Genomic DNA, 17,138 nt, shown 5'->3' on the forward strand with positions numbered 1-17,138 from the left:
TTGACTTCTCCCCCCTTTGAAATTAGTGTGTGACATTGGTTTTGTGTCCTGGTTTCAGCTGGGATAGAGTTAATTTCCTTCGTAGTAGCCAGCATGGGCCTGTGTTTTAGATTTGTGCTGGAGACAGTGGTGATAATGTGGAGATGTTTTAGTTGTTGCTAAGTAGCGCTTACACTGGTCAAGGACTTTTTCAGCTCCCCGTGCTCTGCCAGGTGCACAAGAAGCTGGGAGGGGGCACAGCCAGGACAGCTGACCCAAACTGACCAAAGGGATATTCCATACCGTATGACGTCATGCTCAGCATACACAGCTGGGGGAAGAAGGAGGGAAGGGGGGACGTTTCGAGTGATGGTGTTTGTCTTCCCAAGTAACTGTTACGCATGATGGAGCCCTGCTTTCCTGGAGATGGCTGAACCCCTGCCTGCCCATGGGAAGCAGTGAATGAATTCCTTGCTTTGCTTTGCTTCCGCGCGCAGCTTGTGCTTTACCTATTAAACTGTCTTTACCTCAACCCATGAGTTGCCTCACTTTTACTCTTCCGATTCTCTCCCCCGTCCCACCAGGGGGGAGTGAGCGAGCGGCTGCGTGGGGCTTGGTTGCTGACTGGGGCTAAACCACGACATTTTGTCATAGGCAGACTGAAATAGCAAAGCCCTTTTTTGTACTCCAGCTTTGGTTCATGCGCTCCAGGCAGATTCCATTTGTATTATGCTGGCTAACTTGTATTATTTTAGCTTTATAAAGCCAAATTCTTCTGCAAATAATATTTTTAAACGTAATTGGACCTGACGTTCTGCATTACAGATACCAGCCTCTTCTTGATTGCTTAACAAAAATAATTCATGATATGAAGGATACTGTTTTTAAGTGCTTCGCACAGAAAAGTGTATTTTTTAATATCTTTAAAAATTGCAGGAAAACAGTGCCTGTTCAGATTTTTGGTTGCTGTTCCTAACTGAAAATATCACTTTTAAAATTAATCAAAGGATTAGGATTAGAATCAAAGTATAATAGTTTAAATACATTGGTAGGGAAATGCAAAACTGGGGCAGGGGATGGTCACAGGGGGTCATGGAATGTCACGGGGGGTCATGGAGGGTCACAGAGGCGCCATGGGGTCATGGAGGGTCACAGGGGGTCATGGAGGGTCACAGAGGGGTCACCGGGTGGTCATAGAGGGACACAGGGGGGCCACCTGGGGGTCATGGGGGGGTCACAGAGGTGTCACGGGGTCATGGAGAGTCACAGGCTGGTCATGGAGGGCCACAATGGGGTCACCAGGAGGTCATGGAGGGTCACAGGTGTGTCACAGGGGGTCATGGAGGGTGACAGGGGTGTCACAGGGGATCTTGGAGTGTGACGGGGGGTAACGGGGTCATAGAGTGTCACAGAGGGGTCATTGGGGGTTCATGGAAGGTCACCGGGGGGGTCATGGATGGTTACGTGGGGGTCACAGGCGGGTCATGTATGGTCACCGGGGGATCACAGGGTGTCATGGGGGGTCGCAGGGTGGCATGGATCGTTATTGAGGGGTCATGTAGGGTCATGGACAGTCATGAGGGGTCATGGAGGGTCACCGGGGGGTCATGGAGGGTCACAGGGGGGTAACAGGTGGTCATGGAGGGTCACCGGGGGGTCATGGAGGGTCACAGGGGGGACAAGAAGGGTCACAGCAGTGTCGAAGGGTGTCATGGAGGGTTACTGGGGGGTCATGGGGGGTCACAGGGGGGTCACAGGCGGTCATAGAGGGTCATCTGGGGGTCATGGGGGGTAATGGGGTGGTGAGCAGGGGGTCATAGAGGGACACAGGGAGGTCACCGGTGGGTCATGGAGGGTCACAGGGGTGTCACAGAGTGTCATGGAGAGTCACAGGGGGGTCGCTGGGGGGTCATGGAGGGTGACAGGTGTGTCACAGTGGGTAATGGAAGGTCACAGAAGGGTCTTTGGGGGGTTGTGGAGGGTCAAAGAGGGGTCACCAGGGGGTCGTGGAGGGCCACAGGGGAGTCACCTGGGGGGTCATGGTGGGTCACAGGGGTGGTCACCTGGGGGTCACACGGGGATCACAGGGATGTCACAGGGGGACATGTTGGGTCACAGGGGATCACAGGGCGTCACAGAGTGTCACAGGGGGTCATGGAGGGTCACTGGGAGGTCACTGGGTGGTCACAGAGGGGTCACATGTGGTCATGGAGGGTCACTGTGGTTCATGGAGGGTCACAGGTCATTACATGCCATGGGGGAGGTTAGCGGGGCATGGGAGGGGAGTGGCATGGGGGAGGGGCAGCCTCTCACTTGAGGGGCTTGATGACAGTGGTGCCCTCATAGTCCATCCCCCCCCACCTTCACCACTGGTATCAGCAGCTCCTCCTACCTCACCTGCCCGGGGGTCAGTGGGGGTGCCCCAACCACCCCCGGTGCCCCCCAACACCCCCTGGCACCCCAACACCCCCCCGGGGCACCCCCAAACCCCGGGGCACCCCAACACCCCCAACACCTCTGGAAATCCCCAGCACCCCCAACACCCTAGCAGCCCAACACCCCTCCGGGGCACCCCCCACACCCCAGGGCACCCCAACACCTCCTGACACCCCCTGGCACTCCCCGGGGCACCCCAACACCCCTGAACCCCCCTGGGGTCCCAACGTCCCCCGACCGCCCCATCTCTCCCAGCATCCCCCAGTGCCACCAGAGCCCCTTCCAGTGCCTCCAGTGCCCCCACATTGCCCCTCCCAGTCCCACCCAGTGCCTCCAGTTCCACTCCCAGTGCCCTCCCAGTGTCTCCAGCAGCCCCCAGTGCCTCCAGTGCCCCCCAGTCCCACCCAGTGCCCCCAGAGCCCCCGTGCCCACCTGGCGCAGCAGCTACGACACCACCTTGACCTGCTGCCCCCATGCCAGCAGGTAGCCCGGGGGATGACGGTGACATGTGCCCACTCTGTGTACGTCAGCACCACCATCAGCTTCTCCAGCAGCCGCAGTGGCAGGAAGGCATCCTTCAGGCAGTACACGGCCAGGCGGCGCTGTGTCTGTGCATACCCATTCTGGAGGGAGGGAACATGGCTGGGACACACCTTGGACACGCCTCGGACACGCTTGGGACATGGAGGGACATGGGGACGTGGGGACACAGGGGGATGTGGGGTGATGCGGGGGAAGGCGTCCTTCAGGCAGAACATGCCTGCGTAGACCCATTCTGGGGGACATGGGAACATGCTTTGGACATGCGTGGGACATGCCTGGGACCACCATCGGTTGTTGAATGTCGTCGTCGTTGTCATCATTGACTGTCGTTGTCGTCGTCGACCGTTGTCGTCGTCGTTGACAGTCGTCACTGTCATTGACAGTCGCCGTCATCGACCATTGTCATCTTTGACTGTCATCATTGATCGTCATTGTGGACCATCGTCATCGTCGAATGTCATCACTGTTGTCGGCCATCTTCATATTCAACTGTCATCATCGTCGTTATCGACTCTCGTTGATGTCGACCATCATCCTTGACCATCATTGTCACCGATTGTTGTCAACTGTCGTTGTTGTCATTGACCGTCATTGTCGACTGTTGTCATCATCTTTGTTGACCGTCATTGAACGTTGACTGTCGTCATCGTTGTCGTCCGGTGTCTTCATACTCAACCGTTGTCATTGTTGACCATCGTTGTCAATCATCGTTGTCGTTGTCATTGTCGACCATCGTCGTTGTTGACTGTCATCGTCGTTGTTGTTGTTGACCATTGCTGTCGCCATTGTCGTTGACTGTTGTCGACCGTCATCGTCGTCAACCGTCATCATCGTCATCATCTGGCATTGTTGTCATCGACCATCATTGTTGTCATCAACCATCGTCGTTGACCCTCATCGTCATCATCCGTCATCGTCGTCATTGACCGTCATCGTTGTCGTCGACTGTCACCATCGTCATTGTTGACCGATGTCGTCGAATGTTGTCGTCGACCGTTGTTGTCATCGTTGAATGTCATCGTCGAATGTCATTGTCGTCATTGTCGACCATTGTTGTTGACCTTCTTCATTGACCTTTGCTGTCGTCGACCTTCTCGTCATTGTTGCACTTCTTGTTGTCACTGAAGTTCTTGTCATCATCATAGTCGTAAACCTTCTCATCGTTGTTATCGTCGACCTTCTCATCATTGTCGATCTTGTTGTTGTCTTCGTCCTCATTGACTTTCTCGTCGTCATCGTCAATGACCTTCTTGTCCTCATCGTCGACTTGTGGTCATCGAACTTCTCATAGTCGTTGTCGACTTTATCGCTGTCATCATCGAGCTCATCGTTGTCATCATCAACCTCGCTATCGAGGTTCTCATCATCATCGGCAGCCTTCCCGTTGTCAAGATTCCTGTTGTAGTCAACATCGACCTTCTTGTTGTCATCATCGAACTACTCCTAGTCATTGTTGAGCTCCTCCTCATCATCGTCGACTTTCTCCTCCTCGTCGTTGTCGACATTCTTGTCGTCGACCTCCTCGTCTCCGTCGTCATTGTCAACTTTCTTGTCATTGTCATCGACCTTGTCATCCCCGTTGAACTTCTTATCCTCGTCATCATCGACCTTCTCATTGTCGAGAGTCTCGTCGTTGTTGTCAACCTTCTCGTCATCATTGTCGACCTTCTCATTGTCGTCGTCGAACTTCTCATTGTCATCGTCTTCGTCCTGTCCATCGTTGTCACCGTCGACATTCTCAACTTCATCATCGTTGTCCTTATTGTCATCGTTGTCAACATCGACCTTCTTGTAGTTGTCATCGACGTTCTCATCATCGTTGCAGACCTTCTCGTCGTCATTGTCATTGTCTATTTTCTTGTCATAGCCATCATCGTTGATTTTCTCATTGTCATCGTCAAACTTCTCATCGTTGCTGTCACTGACCTTCACATCATCATCGTTGTCGACCTTCTTGTTGTCATCATCGTCGTCGACCTTCTTATCCTAGTCTTCATTGACCATCTCGTTGTCATTGTTGTTGATACTCTTGTCGTCATCTTTGCTGACCTTCTAGTTGCCGTTGTCATTGACCTTCTCATCATTGTCGATATTCTCTTCATCATTGTCATTTTCAACCTATTCGACGTCGTCGACCTACTCATCATTGTTGACTTACTCGATGTGGTCATTGACTTACTCCTTGTCATAGTCATCATCGATCATGTAGTCATCATTGTTGTTCTTGTCGTTGTTGTCAACCTCGTCATCACCGTCGTCAACATCATTGTCGTCACCGACCTCCTCCTCGTTGTCATTGACCTTCTCCTCATTGTCATCATCGACCTTCTTGTCATCATTGACAAATTTCTCGTCATCCTCTCGTCATTGACCTTCTTGTCTTTGTTGTCGTCATCGTTCTCGTCATTGTTATCGTTCTCATTGTTGTCATCATTGATGTTCTCATCATCGTCGTTGACATTCTCCTTGTTGTGTACGACTTTCTCATCGTCGTTGTTGTCTACTTTCTCATCGTAGCCATCGTCATCAAACTTATCATCGTATTTATCTTCAAACTTCTTATTATTGTCGTTGTCTACCTTCTCATCTTCATCGACCTTTTCATCATCGGTGGCGGCCTTCTCGTTGTTGTCAGCAGCAGCAGCTTTCACGTTGTCAGCAGCAGCAGCCTTCTCGTTGTCATTGGACTTCTTGTTGGTGGCGGAGGCAGTCTTCTCAGTGTCATTGTCGACCTTCTTGTTGTCTGCATTGGCATCGGCCTTCTCATCATTGTTGTTGTACTTCTCGTCGTACTTCTCACTGTCATACTTCTCGTTGTCATCAGTGGCGGCAGCCTTCTCATCATTGTCATCGGCCTTCTTATCATCGTCAGCCTTGTTGTTGTCGTTGACCTTCTTGTCGTCGAACTTATCATCATCATCGTCCGTCACCTGCCTTCTTGTCGTCGTTGTCTGCCTTCTCGTCGTTGGTGGTGGCAGCCTTCCTGTCGACGGCAGCAGTGGCCTCCTTGTCGGCGGTGGTGGCAGCCTTCTCATCGTAGTCATCATCGACCTTGTCGTCGTCAACCTTCTTGTCATCATTGACCTTCTCATCGACCTTCTCATCATCCTCAGCAGTCTTCTCATCGTCAGTAGTGGCCTTCTCATCGGCATCGGCCTTCTTATCAGCGTCGGCCTTCATGTCAGTGGCAGCCTTCTTGTTGGCGTCGGTCTGCATGTTGGCGTCGGCCTTCTCATCGTCTTCTTCGTCAGCCTTCTCATCATTGTTGTCATTATCTTTGGACTTCACGTGTCATCATCACCAGCCTTCTCATCATCATCGTCATTGGCTGCCTTCTTGTTGTTGTTGGCCTTCTCATTGTTGGTCTTCTCATTGTCATCAGTGGTGTCAGCGGCCTTTTTGTTGTCATCGTCGATGTCGACCATCTTTTCGTCATCTTCAGCAACGTCGGCCTTCTTGTCAGTGACGGTGGCTTTCTCATCAGCGATGGCAGCTTTCTCATTGTCATCGTTGTTGTCAGCCTTCTTGTAGTCTTTGGTTGTGGCTGCCTTCTCGTCGTCATCGTCGTCCTTCTCCTTGACATCATCGGCAGCGCCTGAGATGGATGAGGCAGACAAGGAGGAAGAAGAGGACAAGAATGACAATGGCCCCAACAAGTACGATGCCGAGGACAGACCTGAGGATGATGCCGAGGACAGCCCTGACAAGGACACCAAGGATGACGCCTCTGACGAGGCAGATGATGCCAAGGACGAGACGGATGACTCCAAGGACAAGGCGGTCAAGGCCAATGACTCTGAGAAGAGGTGGGTGAGCAGGCTGACAAGCAGGCTGTTGAGAAGGACAAGGAGGATGAGGAGGACAAGGCTGACAAGCAGGATGCCGCCACTGAGGAGGATGAGCAGGACGCCGATGACACGAAGGGCGAGGAGGATGCTGTTGCCAAGGAGGACATTGCTGCCAAGGAAGATGCTGCTGACAAGAAGGATGAAGACACTGCTGGCACCACTGCCACCACTGCTGAGGATGCCACCGTGACTGAGGAGTCCAATGAGCAGGATGACGAGTCTGGTAAGTAGTACGACAAGACAGACAAGGACAACAATGCGGACCAGCAGGATGACTCCAAGGACGAGGTGGACAAGGAGGCTGACAAGGAGGCCGACAAGGAAGCCAACGAGGAAGCTGACGAGGAAGTTGATGAGGAAGCCGACAAGCAATATGAGCAGTATGAGTCTGATGAGCAGGATGACAAGTCAGAGGAGGAGGACGACACCGATCACTCTGAGGATGAGTCAGACAAGTCGGATGACATGGATGATGAGATGGATAATGAGGCGGATGACAAGGTGGATGGTGCTGAGACAGCCCCAATGAGGTGGACGATGCCGAGGACGACCCCAATGAGAAGGATGAGGCAGACGATGCCAAGGAAGAGGCAGATGAGCAGGACAAGGATAATGAGCAGGACGAGGCCGACAAGGAGGCCGATGAGCAGGCCAACGAGGAGGCTGACGAGAAGGACAAGCAGGATGGTGATGAGGAGCAGGATGAGCAGGACGAGCAGGACGAAGCCAATGAGGAGGATGAGGAGAACGAGCAGGACGATGCCAATGAGGCAGACAAGGAGGGTGACGTGGATAAGTGGGACGAGGTGCACCAGGCTGACAAGGTGGACCAGGCCGATGAGCAGGATGAGGCCAACAAGGCCACCGAGGAGGATGAGGCCACTGAGGCAGACGAGCACGACATTGCTGCCGAGGAGGCTGAGGAGAACAATGATGATGATGCTGCCGCCGAGGACAACGATGCAGCCAAGGGGTCCAATGAGCAGGACAACATGGCTGATGAGCAGTACGGCACGGACGAGGTGGACAAGGACGACGTGGCAGATGAGGCAGTGGACAAGGCGTTGGATGTGGCAGTGGACAACAATGGCAAGGAGGACAAAAAGGCGGACAACTCTGACAACGAGGTGGACGACTCTAAGGATGAGGCAGATGAGGTGGATGACTCTGAGGACAGGCAGAGGAGGGGGCTGATGAGGAGGCCAGGAGGGGGCTGGTGAGGAGGCTGAGGAGGCATCTGATGAGGAGGCCGACAAGGAAGACAATGAGGAGGAGGATGATGAGGACAATGAGGAGGAGGCGAATGACAAGGAGGCCAAAGAGGAGACGGATGACAAGGACAAGGAGGTGGATGAAAAGGAGGCTGATGAGGTGGACAAGGAGGCTGATGAGGACAAGGTGGGCGAGGAGCAGGACGAAGAGGATGAGCAGGATGATGTGATGAGCAGAATGACACCGACGAGTACAAGAAGGCAGACGAGGTGGAGGATGAGGTGGACAAGGTGTAGGACGAGGCCGACGAGGCGGAGAACGAAGCTGATGACTATGAGAATGACAAGGCGGATGATGAGGTGGACAACAAGGTGGATGATGAGGAAGCCGACAAGGAGAACGACAAGGAGTGCGACGAGGAGGATGAGGATGTGGATGAGGAAGGAGGACAAGGAGAAGGATGATAATGATGAGGCCACCGAGGAGAATGAGCAGGACACTGCCACCAAGGCGGATGAGCAGAACACTGCTGCCGAGGCAGATGAGCAGGAGGATGACAAGCACGCCAACAAGGAGGACGAGGACAAGGACGAGGACAAAGAGGAGGACGAGACCAATGAGGAGGATGAGCAGGATGAGCAGGACAAGCAGGACGATGCCAACGAGTAGGATGAAGAGGACTAACAAGACAACACTGACAAGGCAGACAAGCAGAAGGAGGACAACACCAAGGAGGTGGTCGAGCAGGACAAGGCCAACAAGCAGGATGAGCTGGATGAGGCTGACAAGCAGGATGAGACCAATGAGCAGGATGAGGTGCACCAGGCCGATGAGCAGGAGAGGCCGACGAGCACGAGAGGCCGATGAGCAGGATGAGGCCAACAAGCAGGATGAGGCCGACGAGCAGGACGATGCCAGACAAGCAGGATGAGGAGACCAAGGCGGACGCAGTTGACAGGGAAGAGAAGCAGGATGCTGAGGAGGACAAGCAGGATGCCGCCAACGAGAAATATGAGCAGGATGACACAACTGAGGTGGACGCTGCTGCCATGGAGGATGAGGAGAACAATGCTGCTGAGGACGCCGATGCTGATGAGGCATCTGATGAGCAGGACGACAAGCAGTACCGCACTGTCAAGGCAGACGAGGATGATGTGGATGAGTCGGATGAGGCCAACGAGGTGGGCAAGGAGGATGATGAGGCGGATGACCCTGAGGCCGAGGCTGAGCCCAAGGAGTAATATGAGGCCGAGGAGCAGGATGATGCTGATGAGCAGACCGAGCAGGCCAAGGCCAACGATAAGGATGAGGCTGACAAGCAGGATGATAAGGACGAGGAAGACGCTAAGTAGGATGAGCAGGGCACTGAGGAGGATGAGCAGGACAACTCCAATGAGGAAGATGAAGAGGATGCCGCTGTTGAGCAGGACGAGAAGGATGCCACTGACAAGGAGGAGAATGAGGATTCTGACACCAATGAGGATGACGCTGCTGCCACTGAGGAGTCCGACGAGCAGTACGCACCTACGAGGACAACGATGCAGACGAGGAGGCGACAGACTCCGAGGATGATTCTGAGGCAGATGAGGTGGAGGATGAGGTGGACAAGACCGAGGACACAGGATGAGGCAGACGACTCCGAGGATGAGGACGATGTCGAGGCCAAGGTGGGGGCCAAAGAGGCAGACCGAGGAGGTGAACGATGAGGAGGCCAAAGAGGAGAAGGATGACGCCAATGAGGAGGACAATGATGATGCTCACCATGATGCCAACGAGGAGGACAACACCAACAAAGAGAACGAGGAGGATGAGCCTGATGAACAAGAAGATGCCAAGGAGGCAGATGGGGCTGATGAGCAGGCCAGAGGAAGAGGCCAAAGAGCAGGCCACAAGGAGGAAGACAAGGAGGACGACTGTCATGGTTTAAGCTTGGATAGGGTTAATTTTCTTCACTGCAGCTGGCATAGTGCTGTGCTTTGGACTTAGTATGAAAACAATGTTGATAACACACAGATGTTTTGGTTGTTGCTGGGTAGTGCTTGCACTAGTCAAGGACTTTTCCAGCTTCCCGTGCTCTGCCGGGTGCACAAGAAGCCGGGAGGGGAGGGGGCACAGCTGAGAGAGCGGATTCAAACTGGCCAAAGGGATATTCCATATCATGTAACGTCATGCCCAGTATGTTAAGTGGGAGGAGCTGGTTGGGGGAGGCAGGAAGCAATCGTGGCTCGGGGACCGGCAGCGTCGGTCAGCGGGAGGTGAGTGGTTGTATCATTTGTGTTTCTGTTTTTTTTTCTTTTCCATTTTATTATATTATCATTATTGTCATTGTTATAATAATCATTATTGTTATAATTATTATTTTATTGTAATTATTAAACTGTTCTTATCTCAACCCACAAGTTCTTTTCCGATCCTCTTCCCCATCCAACAGGCATGGGGGGAAGTAAGCGAGTGGCTGCGTGGTGTTTAGTTGCCGACTGAGGCTGAACCACGACACTAGGCTATGAAGGTGCAGAGCCCCACTGTTGGTGTGGCTATGAGAGATCTGCCCAGGTATGGTGAGGACCAGCAGTAGCTTTTAGTGGTGCCAACTTTGTTGTGGAAGCAATCATTGGATGTTCAGTATTTTGGTGCCCGTCATCTGTGGTGTAAATGAGATGCAGAGAGGAAGAAAATCTTTGTATTTTTGAGAGCCTAGGTGGGCACAGACCCCCAGTGTTGCTGTGTTTGTGAAAGGGCTGCCAAGGGCTGCTGAGGACTAGCAATAGCTTTTAATTGTGGCACCTTTGTCTGGGAGAAATTCCAGGACTTTTTGTATTTTGGAGCTCATCTGTGGTGAAAATGAGAGGCAGAGAGGGAGAGAATTTGGGGATGTTTGTAAGGCCAAGACAGGCACAGAGCCCCAATGTTGGTGTGGTTGTTAAAGGGCTGCCAAGTGCCGGTGAGTACCATCAGTAGCTTTGAGTGCTTACACCATTCTTCTGGAGGCAATCCTTTGATGTTTTCAATTTCGGACACTGGTTCTGGTAAAAATGAGAGGTGGAGATGGAGAGAATATTCAGGTGTTTGGGAGGCTAGGCAGACACAGAGACTCAGTGTTGATTTGGCTGTGAAAGGGCTGCCAAGAGCCAGTGAGGATCAGCAACAGCTTTTACTGCTGGCCTGTTTTGTGTGGAGCAATCCCTGGACATTTTCAGGTTGGTGCTAGTATATTATGAATATTGGAGAGAGACGGAGACAGTTTTGTCGCAGATGGAGGGCTAGGCATCAGAGACCCCCACTGTTGATGAGGCTGTGAAAGTGTTACCACGGGAACCTGAAGTCCACATATAGCTTTTAGTGCTGGCAGAGTTCATGTAAGACCAATCCCTGGGTGTTTGGAATTTTGGAGCATGGCTCTGTTGAAAATGGGAGAGACACAGAGAGACTTTTGGGATGTTGGGAGGCTAGGCAAGACCAGAGGCCCATTGTTGGTGTGGCTGTGAATAGGATTCCATTGGAAGGTGAAGAGCAGCAATAGTTTTACTCTTGGCTCCTTTCATGTGGTAGAAGTCCTTGGATGTTTTCAACTTTGGAGCTGGCCTCTCGTGAAAATGACAGAGACACAAAGAATATTTGGGGACCACTGGGATCCTTGGCAGGGCCAGTGCCCCAGTGTTGGTTTGGCTGTGAAAGGGCTGCCAAGGGAAGGTAAGGACCAGCAATAGCTTTTAATGCTGGCAGCTTTTGTGTGGGAGCAATCCCTGGGACGTTTTCAATTTTGTTGCTAGGCTCTCGTTAAAATGATACACACAGAGTGTTTGTTGGGACCCCTGGGAGCATGGGCAAGCCCAGGGCCCCAGTGTTGGTATGGCTGTGAAAGGGCTGTCAAGGGCCAGTGAGGACCAGCAATAGCTTTTATTCCTTGCACCTTTCATGTGGGAGCACAAGTGGATTGCATTGACCAGATCTAAATGTCTATTTCTATAAAATCTTGTGCATACATATGCAAATATGTAGGCAGCTCCATTGTGAGAAAGATGGTACTTATTTTGCCAAGGCTTTGTTGTGCACCTAGGGAAAAGATGAATGGTACAGAGGAGGATCTTGGGTGATCAGTGCAGAGACCTGTGTAGGGAACAAGAGGATCCTACCCAGACCTCATGTGCATGATACAGCTGGATTTATGTTCCTCAGGGAAACATAGGTACCATAGCTTCCAGTTTTTCCCCAGCCATTCTATTGCTACATGTGGCAAAGAATTATCAGTCACTGCTGTGTCAGGATGTGGCCTAGAACAGCTGACCTGTCAACTATCTAGTCTCACCTACCTTGCTAAAATAGCTTTCATTTACTTAGGATGAAAAGTTTCCATTTTGTATGCACACGCTGCATTTAATTGTAGCACTCAGTATTATGCAAGCCAGTTAGACAGACTTGTTTGGAAGCCATATTTCTCTCAATTCCCTTTGGACAAATAATTTGTCTGTCAGCTGAGTAGTAACATGAAGTCTAGGCATTTGCCTTCTTCCAGTGCAATCCATATATTGTTCCTTCCTGTTGACAGAAAAAAGAAACCATGTTATGTTTTATAAAATCCTAACATTTGCTTGTTTTCCACTTGGGTTCAATTTTTACTTATTTGTTATGAAATGAAATATCTCATCAATAAGAATTTAGGATAAGGCCTTATGGCAGGAAACTGCTCCATGCAGCTCTGTTGCATAAGCAAGCAGAATGATTTTATGTTTTGTGGGTTAGCGAAACACCCTGTTTGTACGTCCACTGAAGAGATGCTCCTGCATTTCCAAAAGCTACTTTTCTCTGGAGGACATAAAAACTGCTTTCAGAGAATGCCCAGAAGGTTGTCTTAGCTGAGACTCAGTTACGTTATGATAGGTTTGAATGCAGCATTTGATGCACACCAAAGCACCACACAGAACAGTGACAAGCAAATCCATCCTGAAAGGGTATGTTCTCTTCCTATAGACAGACAGCAGAGTGACTCTAAGCATGTTTTGAAATCGGATCACCAAGTACCATAATCTCTTTGAATGTGCTGTGTTTAGTGTTTCCAGGAGCTAGCACGTAGTACAGCTGGGTCATACAACACAGATGTATGTCCCATCCACAAATCTATGAGACCTGATGAGATACATGCCAGAGTCCCGAGGGAATTGGCTGATGTAGTCGCTAAGCCACTCTCCACGATATTTGAACAGTCATGGCAGTCAGGTGGAGTCCCCAGTGACTGGAAGAAGGGAAACATTGTGCCCATCTTTAAAAGGGGCAGAAAGGAGGACCCAGGGCACCACTGTCCTGTCAGCCTCACATCTGTGCCTGGGAAGATCATGGAACAGATCCTTCTAGAAGCTATGCTAAGGCACATGGAGGATAGGGAGGTGATTCGAGGCAGCCAGCATGCCTTCACCAAGGGCAAGTCCTGCCTGAGCAACCTAGTGGCCTTCCATGATGGAGTGACTACATCAGTGGACAAGGGAAGAGCTATGGCTGTCATCTGTCTGGACTTCTGTGAAGCCTCTGACACAGTTTTCCACAGCATCCTTCTCTCTAAACCGGGGAGATACAGACTTGATGGGTGGACTGTTCAGTGGATAAGGAACTGGTTGCATGGTTGCATCCAGAGGGTAGTGGTCAATGGCTCGATGTCCAGATGAGTGGTGTCCCTCAGGGGTCTGCACTGGGACCGGCCCTATTTAATATCTTTATCAGTGATGCAGACCGTGGAATCAACTGCACTCTCAGCAAGGTTGCAGTTGACACCAAGCTGAGTGGTGCAGTTGACATGCCAGAAGGATGGGATGTCATCCAAAGGGACCTAGACAAACTGGAGAGGTGGGCCTGTGAGAACCTCATGAGGTTCAACAAGGCCAAGTGCAAGGTCCTGCACCTGGGTCAGGGCAACACCTGATATCAATACAGGCTGGGGGATGAAGGGATTGAAGGCAGTCCTGCAGAGGAGGACTTAGAGGTACTGGTGAATGAGAAGCTGGGCATGAGCCAACAATGAGTGCTCACAGGCAGCCAACTGTATCCTGGGCTGCATCAAAAGAAGTGTGGCCAGCAGGTCGAGGGAGGTGATTCTTTCCCTCTACTCTGCTCTGGTGAGACCCCACCTGGAGTACTGCGTCCAGCTCTGGAGTGCTCAACATAAGAAGGACATGGACCGCTTGGAGCAGGTCCAGAGGAAGGCCACAAAAATCATCTGAGGGCTGGAGCACCTCTCCTACAAGGACAGGCTGTGAGAGAGTTGGGGTTGTTCAGCCTGGAGAAGAGAAGGCTGAGGGGAGACCTTATTGGGGCCTTCCAGTACTTAAAGGGGGACTATAGGAAGGATGGGGACAATCTCTTTAGCAAGGTCTGCTGTGATAGGACAAGAAGTAATGGTTTTAAACTAAAGGAGGGTAGATTTAGACTGGATATACAGAAAAGGTTTTTTACGATAAGGGTGGTGAAACACTGGAACAGGTTGCCTAGACAGGTGATGGAGGCCCCATCCCTAGAAACATTCAAGGTGAGGTTGGATGGGGATCTGAGCAACCTGATCTAGTTGAAGATGTCCCTGCTCACTGCAGTGGGGTTGGACTAGATGGCCTCTAAAGATCCCTTCCAACCTAAACCATTCTATGATTCTATTATTCTAAGTGTGGGCTTTTCTCTGCACATATAAAAAGAAAAAAAGGCACAATTAGAGCTATGTGTGTCAAAGAGTAGTGGGTTGGAGGATGCAGTTAGAGCTGGATTTTTCAGAGCTACAGAACAGAATTAAAGCTGAGACAACACAAGGGTAAAATGGTGCATAATAACGCTGAGGAGAGAACTCACACAGCATATGAGAAATCCATGTCAGAATCAAACTCACACAAACTCACAGAATCGAACTCACATAGAAGAAATGCATGACAGAAAAAGTAGAAAAAACTAGTGACCTTAAAATTAAAAATAATAGCACTATTTGTAACACTAAGTACAATACAATCATCATAACTGTTTCTTTCCAGTCTCCCAACATATCCAGAACACTTTTAAACCTCTTTAGCTTGAATGCCTTTTTTTCCCTCTCTTTTTATAACAGTATAACTTCTCTGGTTCTGATTTGGTGTCTAAAGTACAGCTATTTATTAAAGACAGTTTTGTTTAGTTCAAAGAATGTTTAGAGTGTACTGACTGAGCTGCCACTTCTGTTATTGGAAATCATCAGTCCTGTCCATACAGCCCAGAAATAAAATGAACCAAAGTACACAGGGCTTGAGTAAAGAGCAACATATCTGAGAAAAAATGTTCAGTGGGGAAATCATCACTTTCTGTGGGGCATCCAGGGAAGCAACTCAGCTGCAAGATAGTGGCTCTGTCCCCAGGATGGCTGAAATCATGTGGACAAGTACAATGCAGATTGAAGAATCTTGACTATATGTTGTATGGGATGAGATTGTAAAAAGTGAATGTGATGCACTGTAAGCTTATTTGTTTAAACTATGATTTAAAGGTCTACACTTGCTTTGTAAACAACTGACACTCTAAAGATACACCTATTGAATATCTAGTTTTAATAACTATCATATTGCTATTTCTGCATTTTTAAGAAGCAATGTCAGTACTTGTAAATGAAATAGAAAAATACTATCTATATCATGGAATATGTTTTGGGGGGGTTTATGACAAAAAAACGGTGGAAGACATAAAGACAAGTGTATATATATATAAAATGTTTAGTGCTCGCCTAAACCCTGAAAAGAAAGTCCAGCCTTTGATGCTGCGTAGTAGTATTAGCTTCCAGTGCAAAGACTGAAGAGCAAGCATCTGATTTCACAGTCTGCACACTCTTCAACTGTGTATAGCTATCATCAGTTTGCACAGGCTTTCCTAGCTGGAAGTTTCTACAACTGTTTACAATGAGGCAGGGAAAAAAAACCCTAGCAAAACATGTAGTGTCTTCCTCTATGGGCTCAGTCCAGCCTTCATTAAAATAAGTGGAAAAATCTTTTACTGCCTTTACTCTTACTGATTGTTATACAGAGCATTTGAATTGACTTGCAGGCAAAATGATGCCCCATGCAGCAGTATGTATCAATGTGCACCACAGTTTCAGTGCACCGTTCTTTTCCCATGGCTGAGTCAGCAGACGTGACACCACACATACAGAAATCAGTTTACAGTGGTTACCTGGGCGCTGCAAGTTGCATGCTGTGTATTTTGCTGACTCATGCGCGGGTAAAGTCAGCTTCTTCACTGGCCTTGGGCCATAACAGCCACATACTTCTGGCAAACAGTGAGAATATCTCCAGCAAGGTCTCACTGGCAGTCTGAGACTGTGTTGATAAGGGAGAAAGCCAAGCAACTGATAACAAAATGGTGCTCTCTGCTAGGCCACAGATGGTAATGTTAAAAAACAACCCCTTTTTTATTGCCTTTTTTTTTAGTCTGCCACACTCTACACTTGATATAAGCTTTAAAAAAAATGCAGGAAATGTCCTACAAGACTCATGCAAAGGAACAGGAATACTTATCAGTCTCAGAATAACCAGTTCCCTCAGGAGTCTTGGTGCTAACATCACCTGGCATCTGGCACACCACCGGGCAGGAGCTTTGAAGACAGTCTTAATGTGAACTGAAACTACAAGTTATGCAGCACTGCATGCTTCTCCTGTAAGCTGCTGAGTCTCGTGCACTATAACTTACACAAATTAAAGGCCCAAAAAGTCAGCGTTTCCACTAATTCCTGCCTTAGCCACACCTTTGTCTGTGTAGTTGTAAGAAAGTGTCCTGCACTGATGGTGATTGTGGAGCCTGGGATTCCTGTGTTCTGCTATTCAGTGACCTTGGAGAAACAACTCACTGAACCCCATAACAATGCTGCATAAGAGTGGAAGTCCATGGGAAGAAATATGTTTATACTGTGTCCATACCTAGCAGACAGCAACTGCTTTATTTATGTATCCTGCAACTTCTTCTGACACATTTTAAATTAAGCCATATTGCAGGTAATTTCACTGAAGGGGCAACAGAACAGCACACCACAGGAGGTGTTTCTGGTTATCTTCCAGGGAATAGAGAAATTCTCAGATGTGTCTGACCAGGTGACAGCTGGACCAACTCGGCTGTTATGTAATGGATATCCTA

Source organism: Phalacrocorax aristotelis, chromosome 4, assembly GCF_949628215.1.
Source record: "Phalacrocorax aristotelis chromosome 4, bGulAri2.1, whole genome shotgun sequence".
NCBI lineage: Eukaryota > Metazoa > Chordata > Aves > Suliformes > Phalacrocoracidae > Phalacrocorax > Phalacrocorax aristotelis.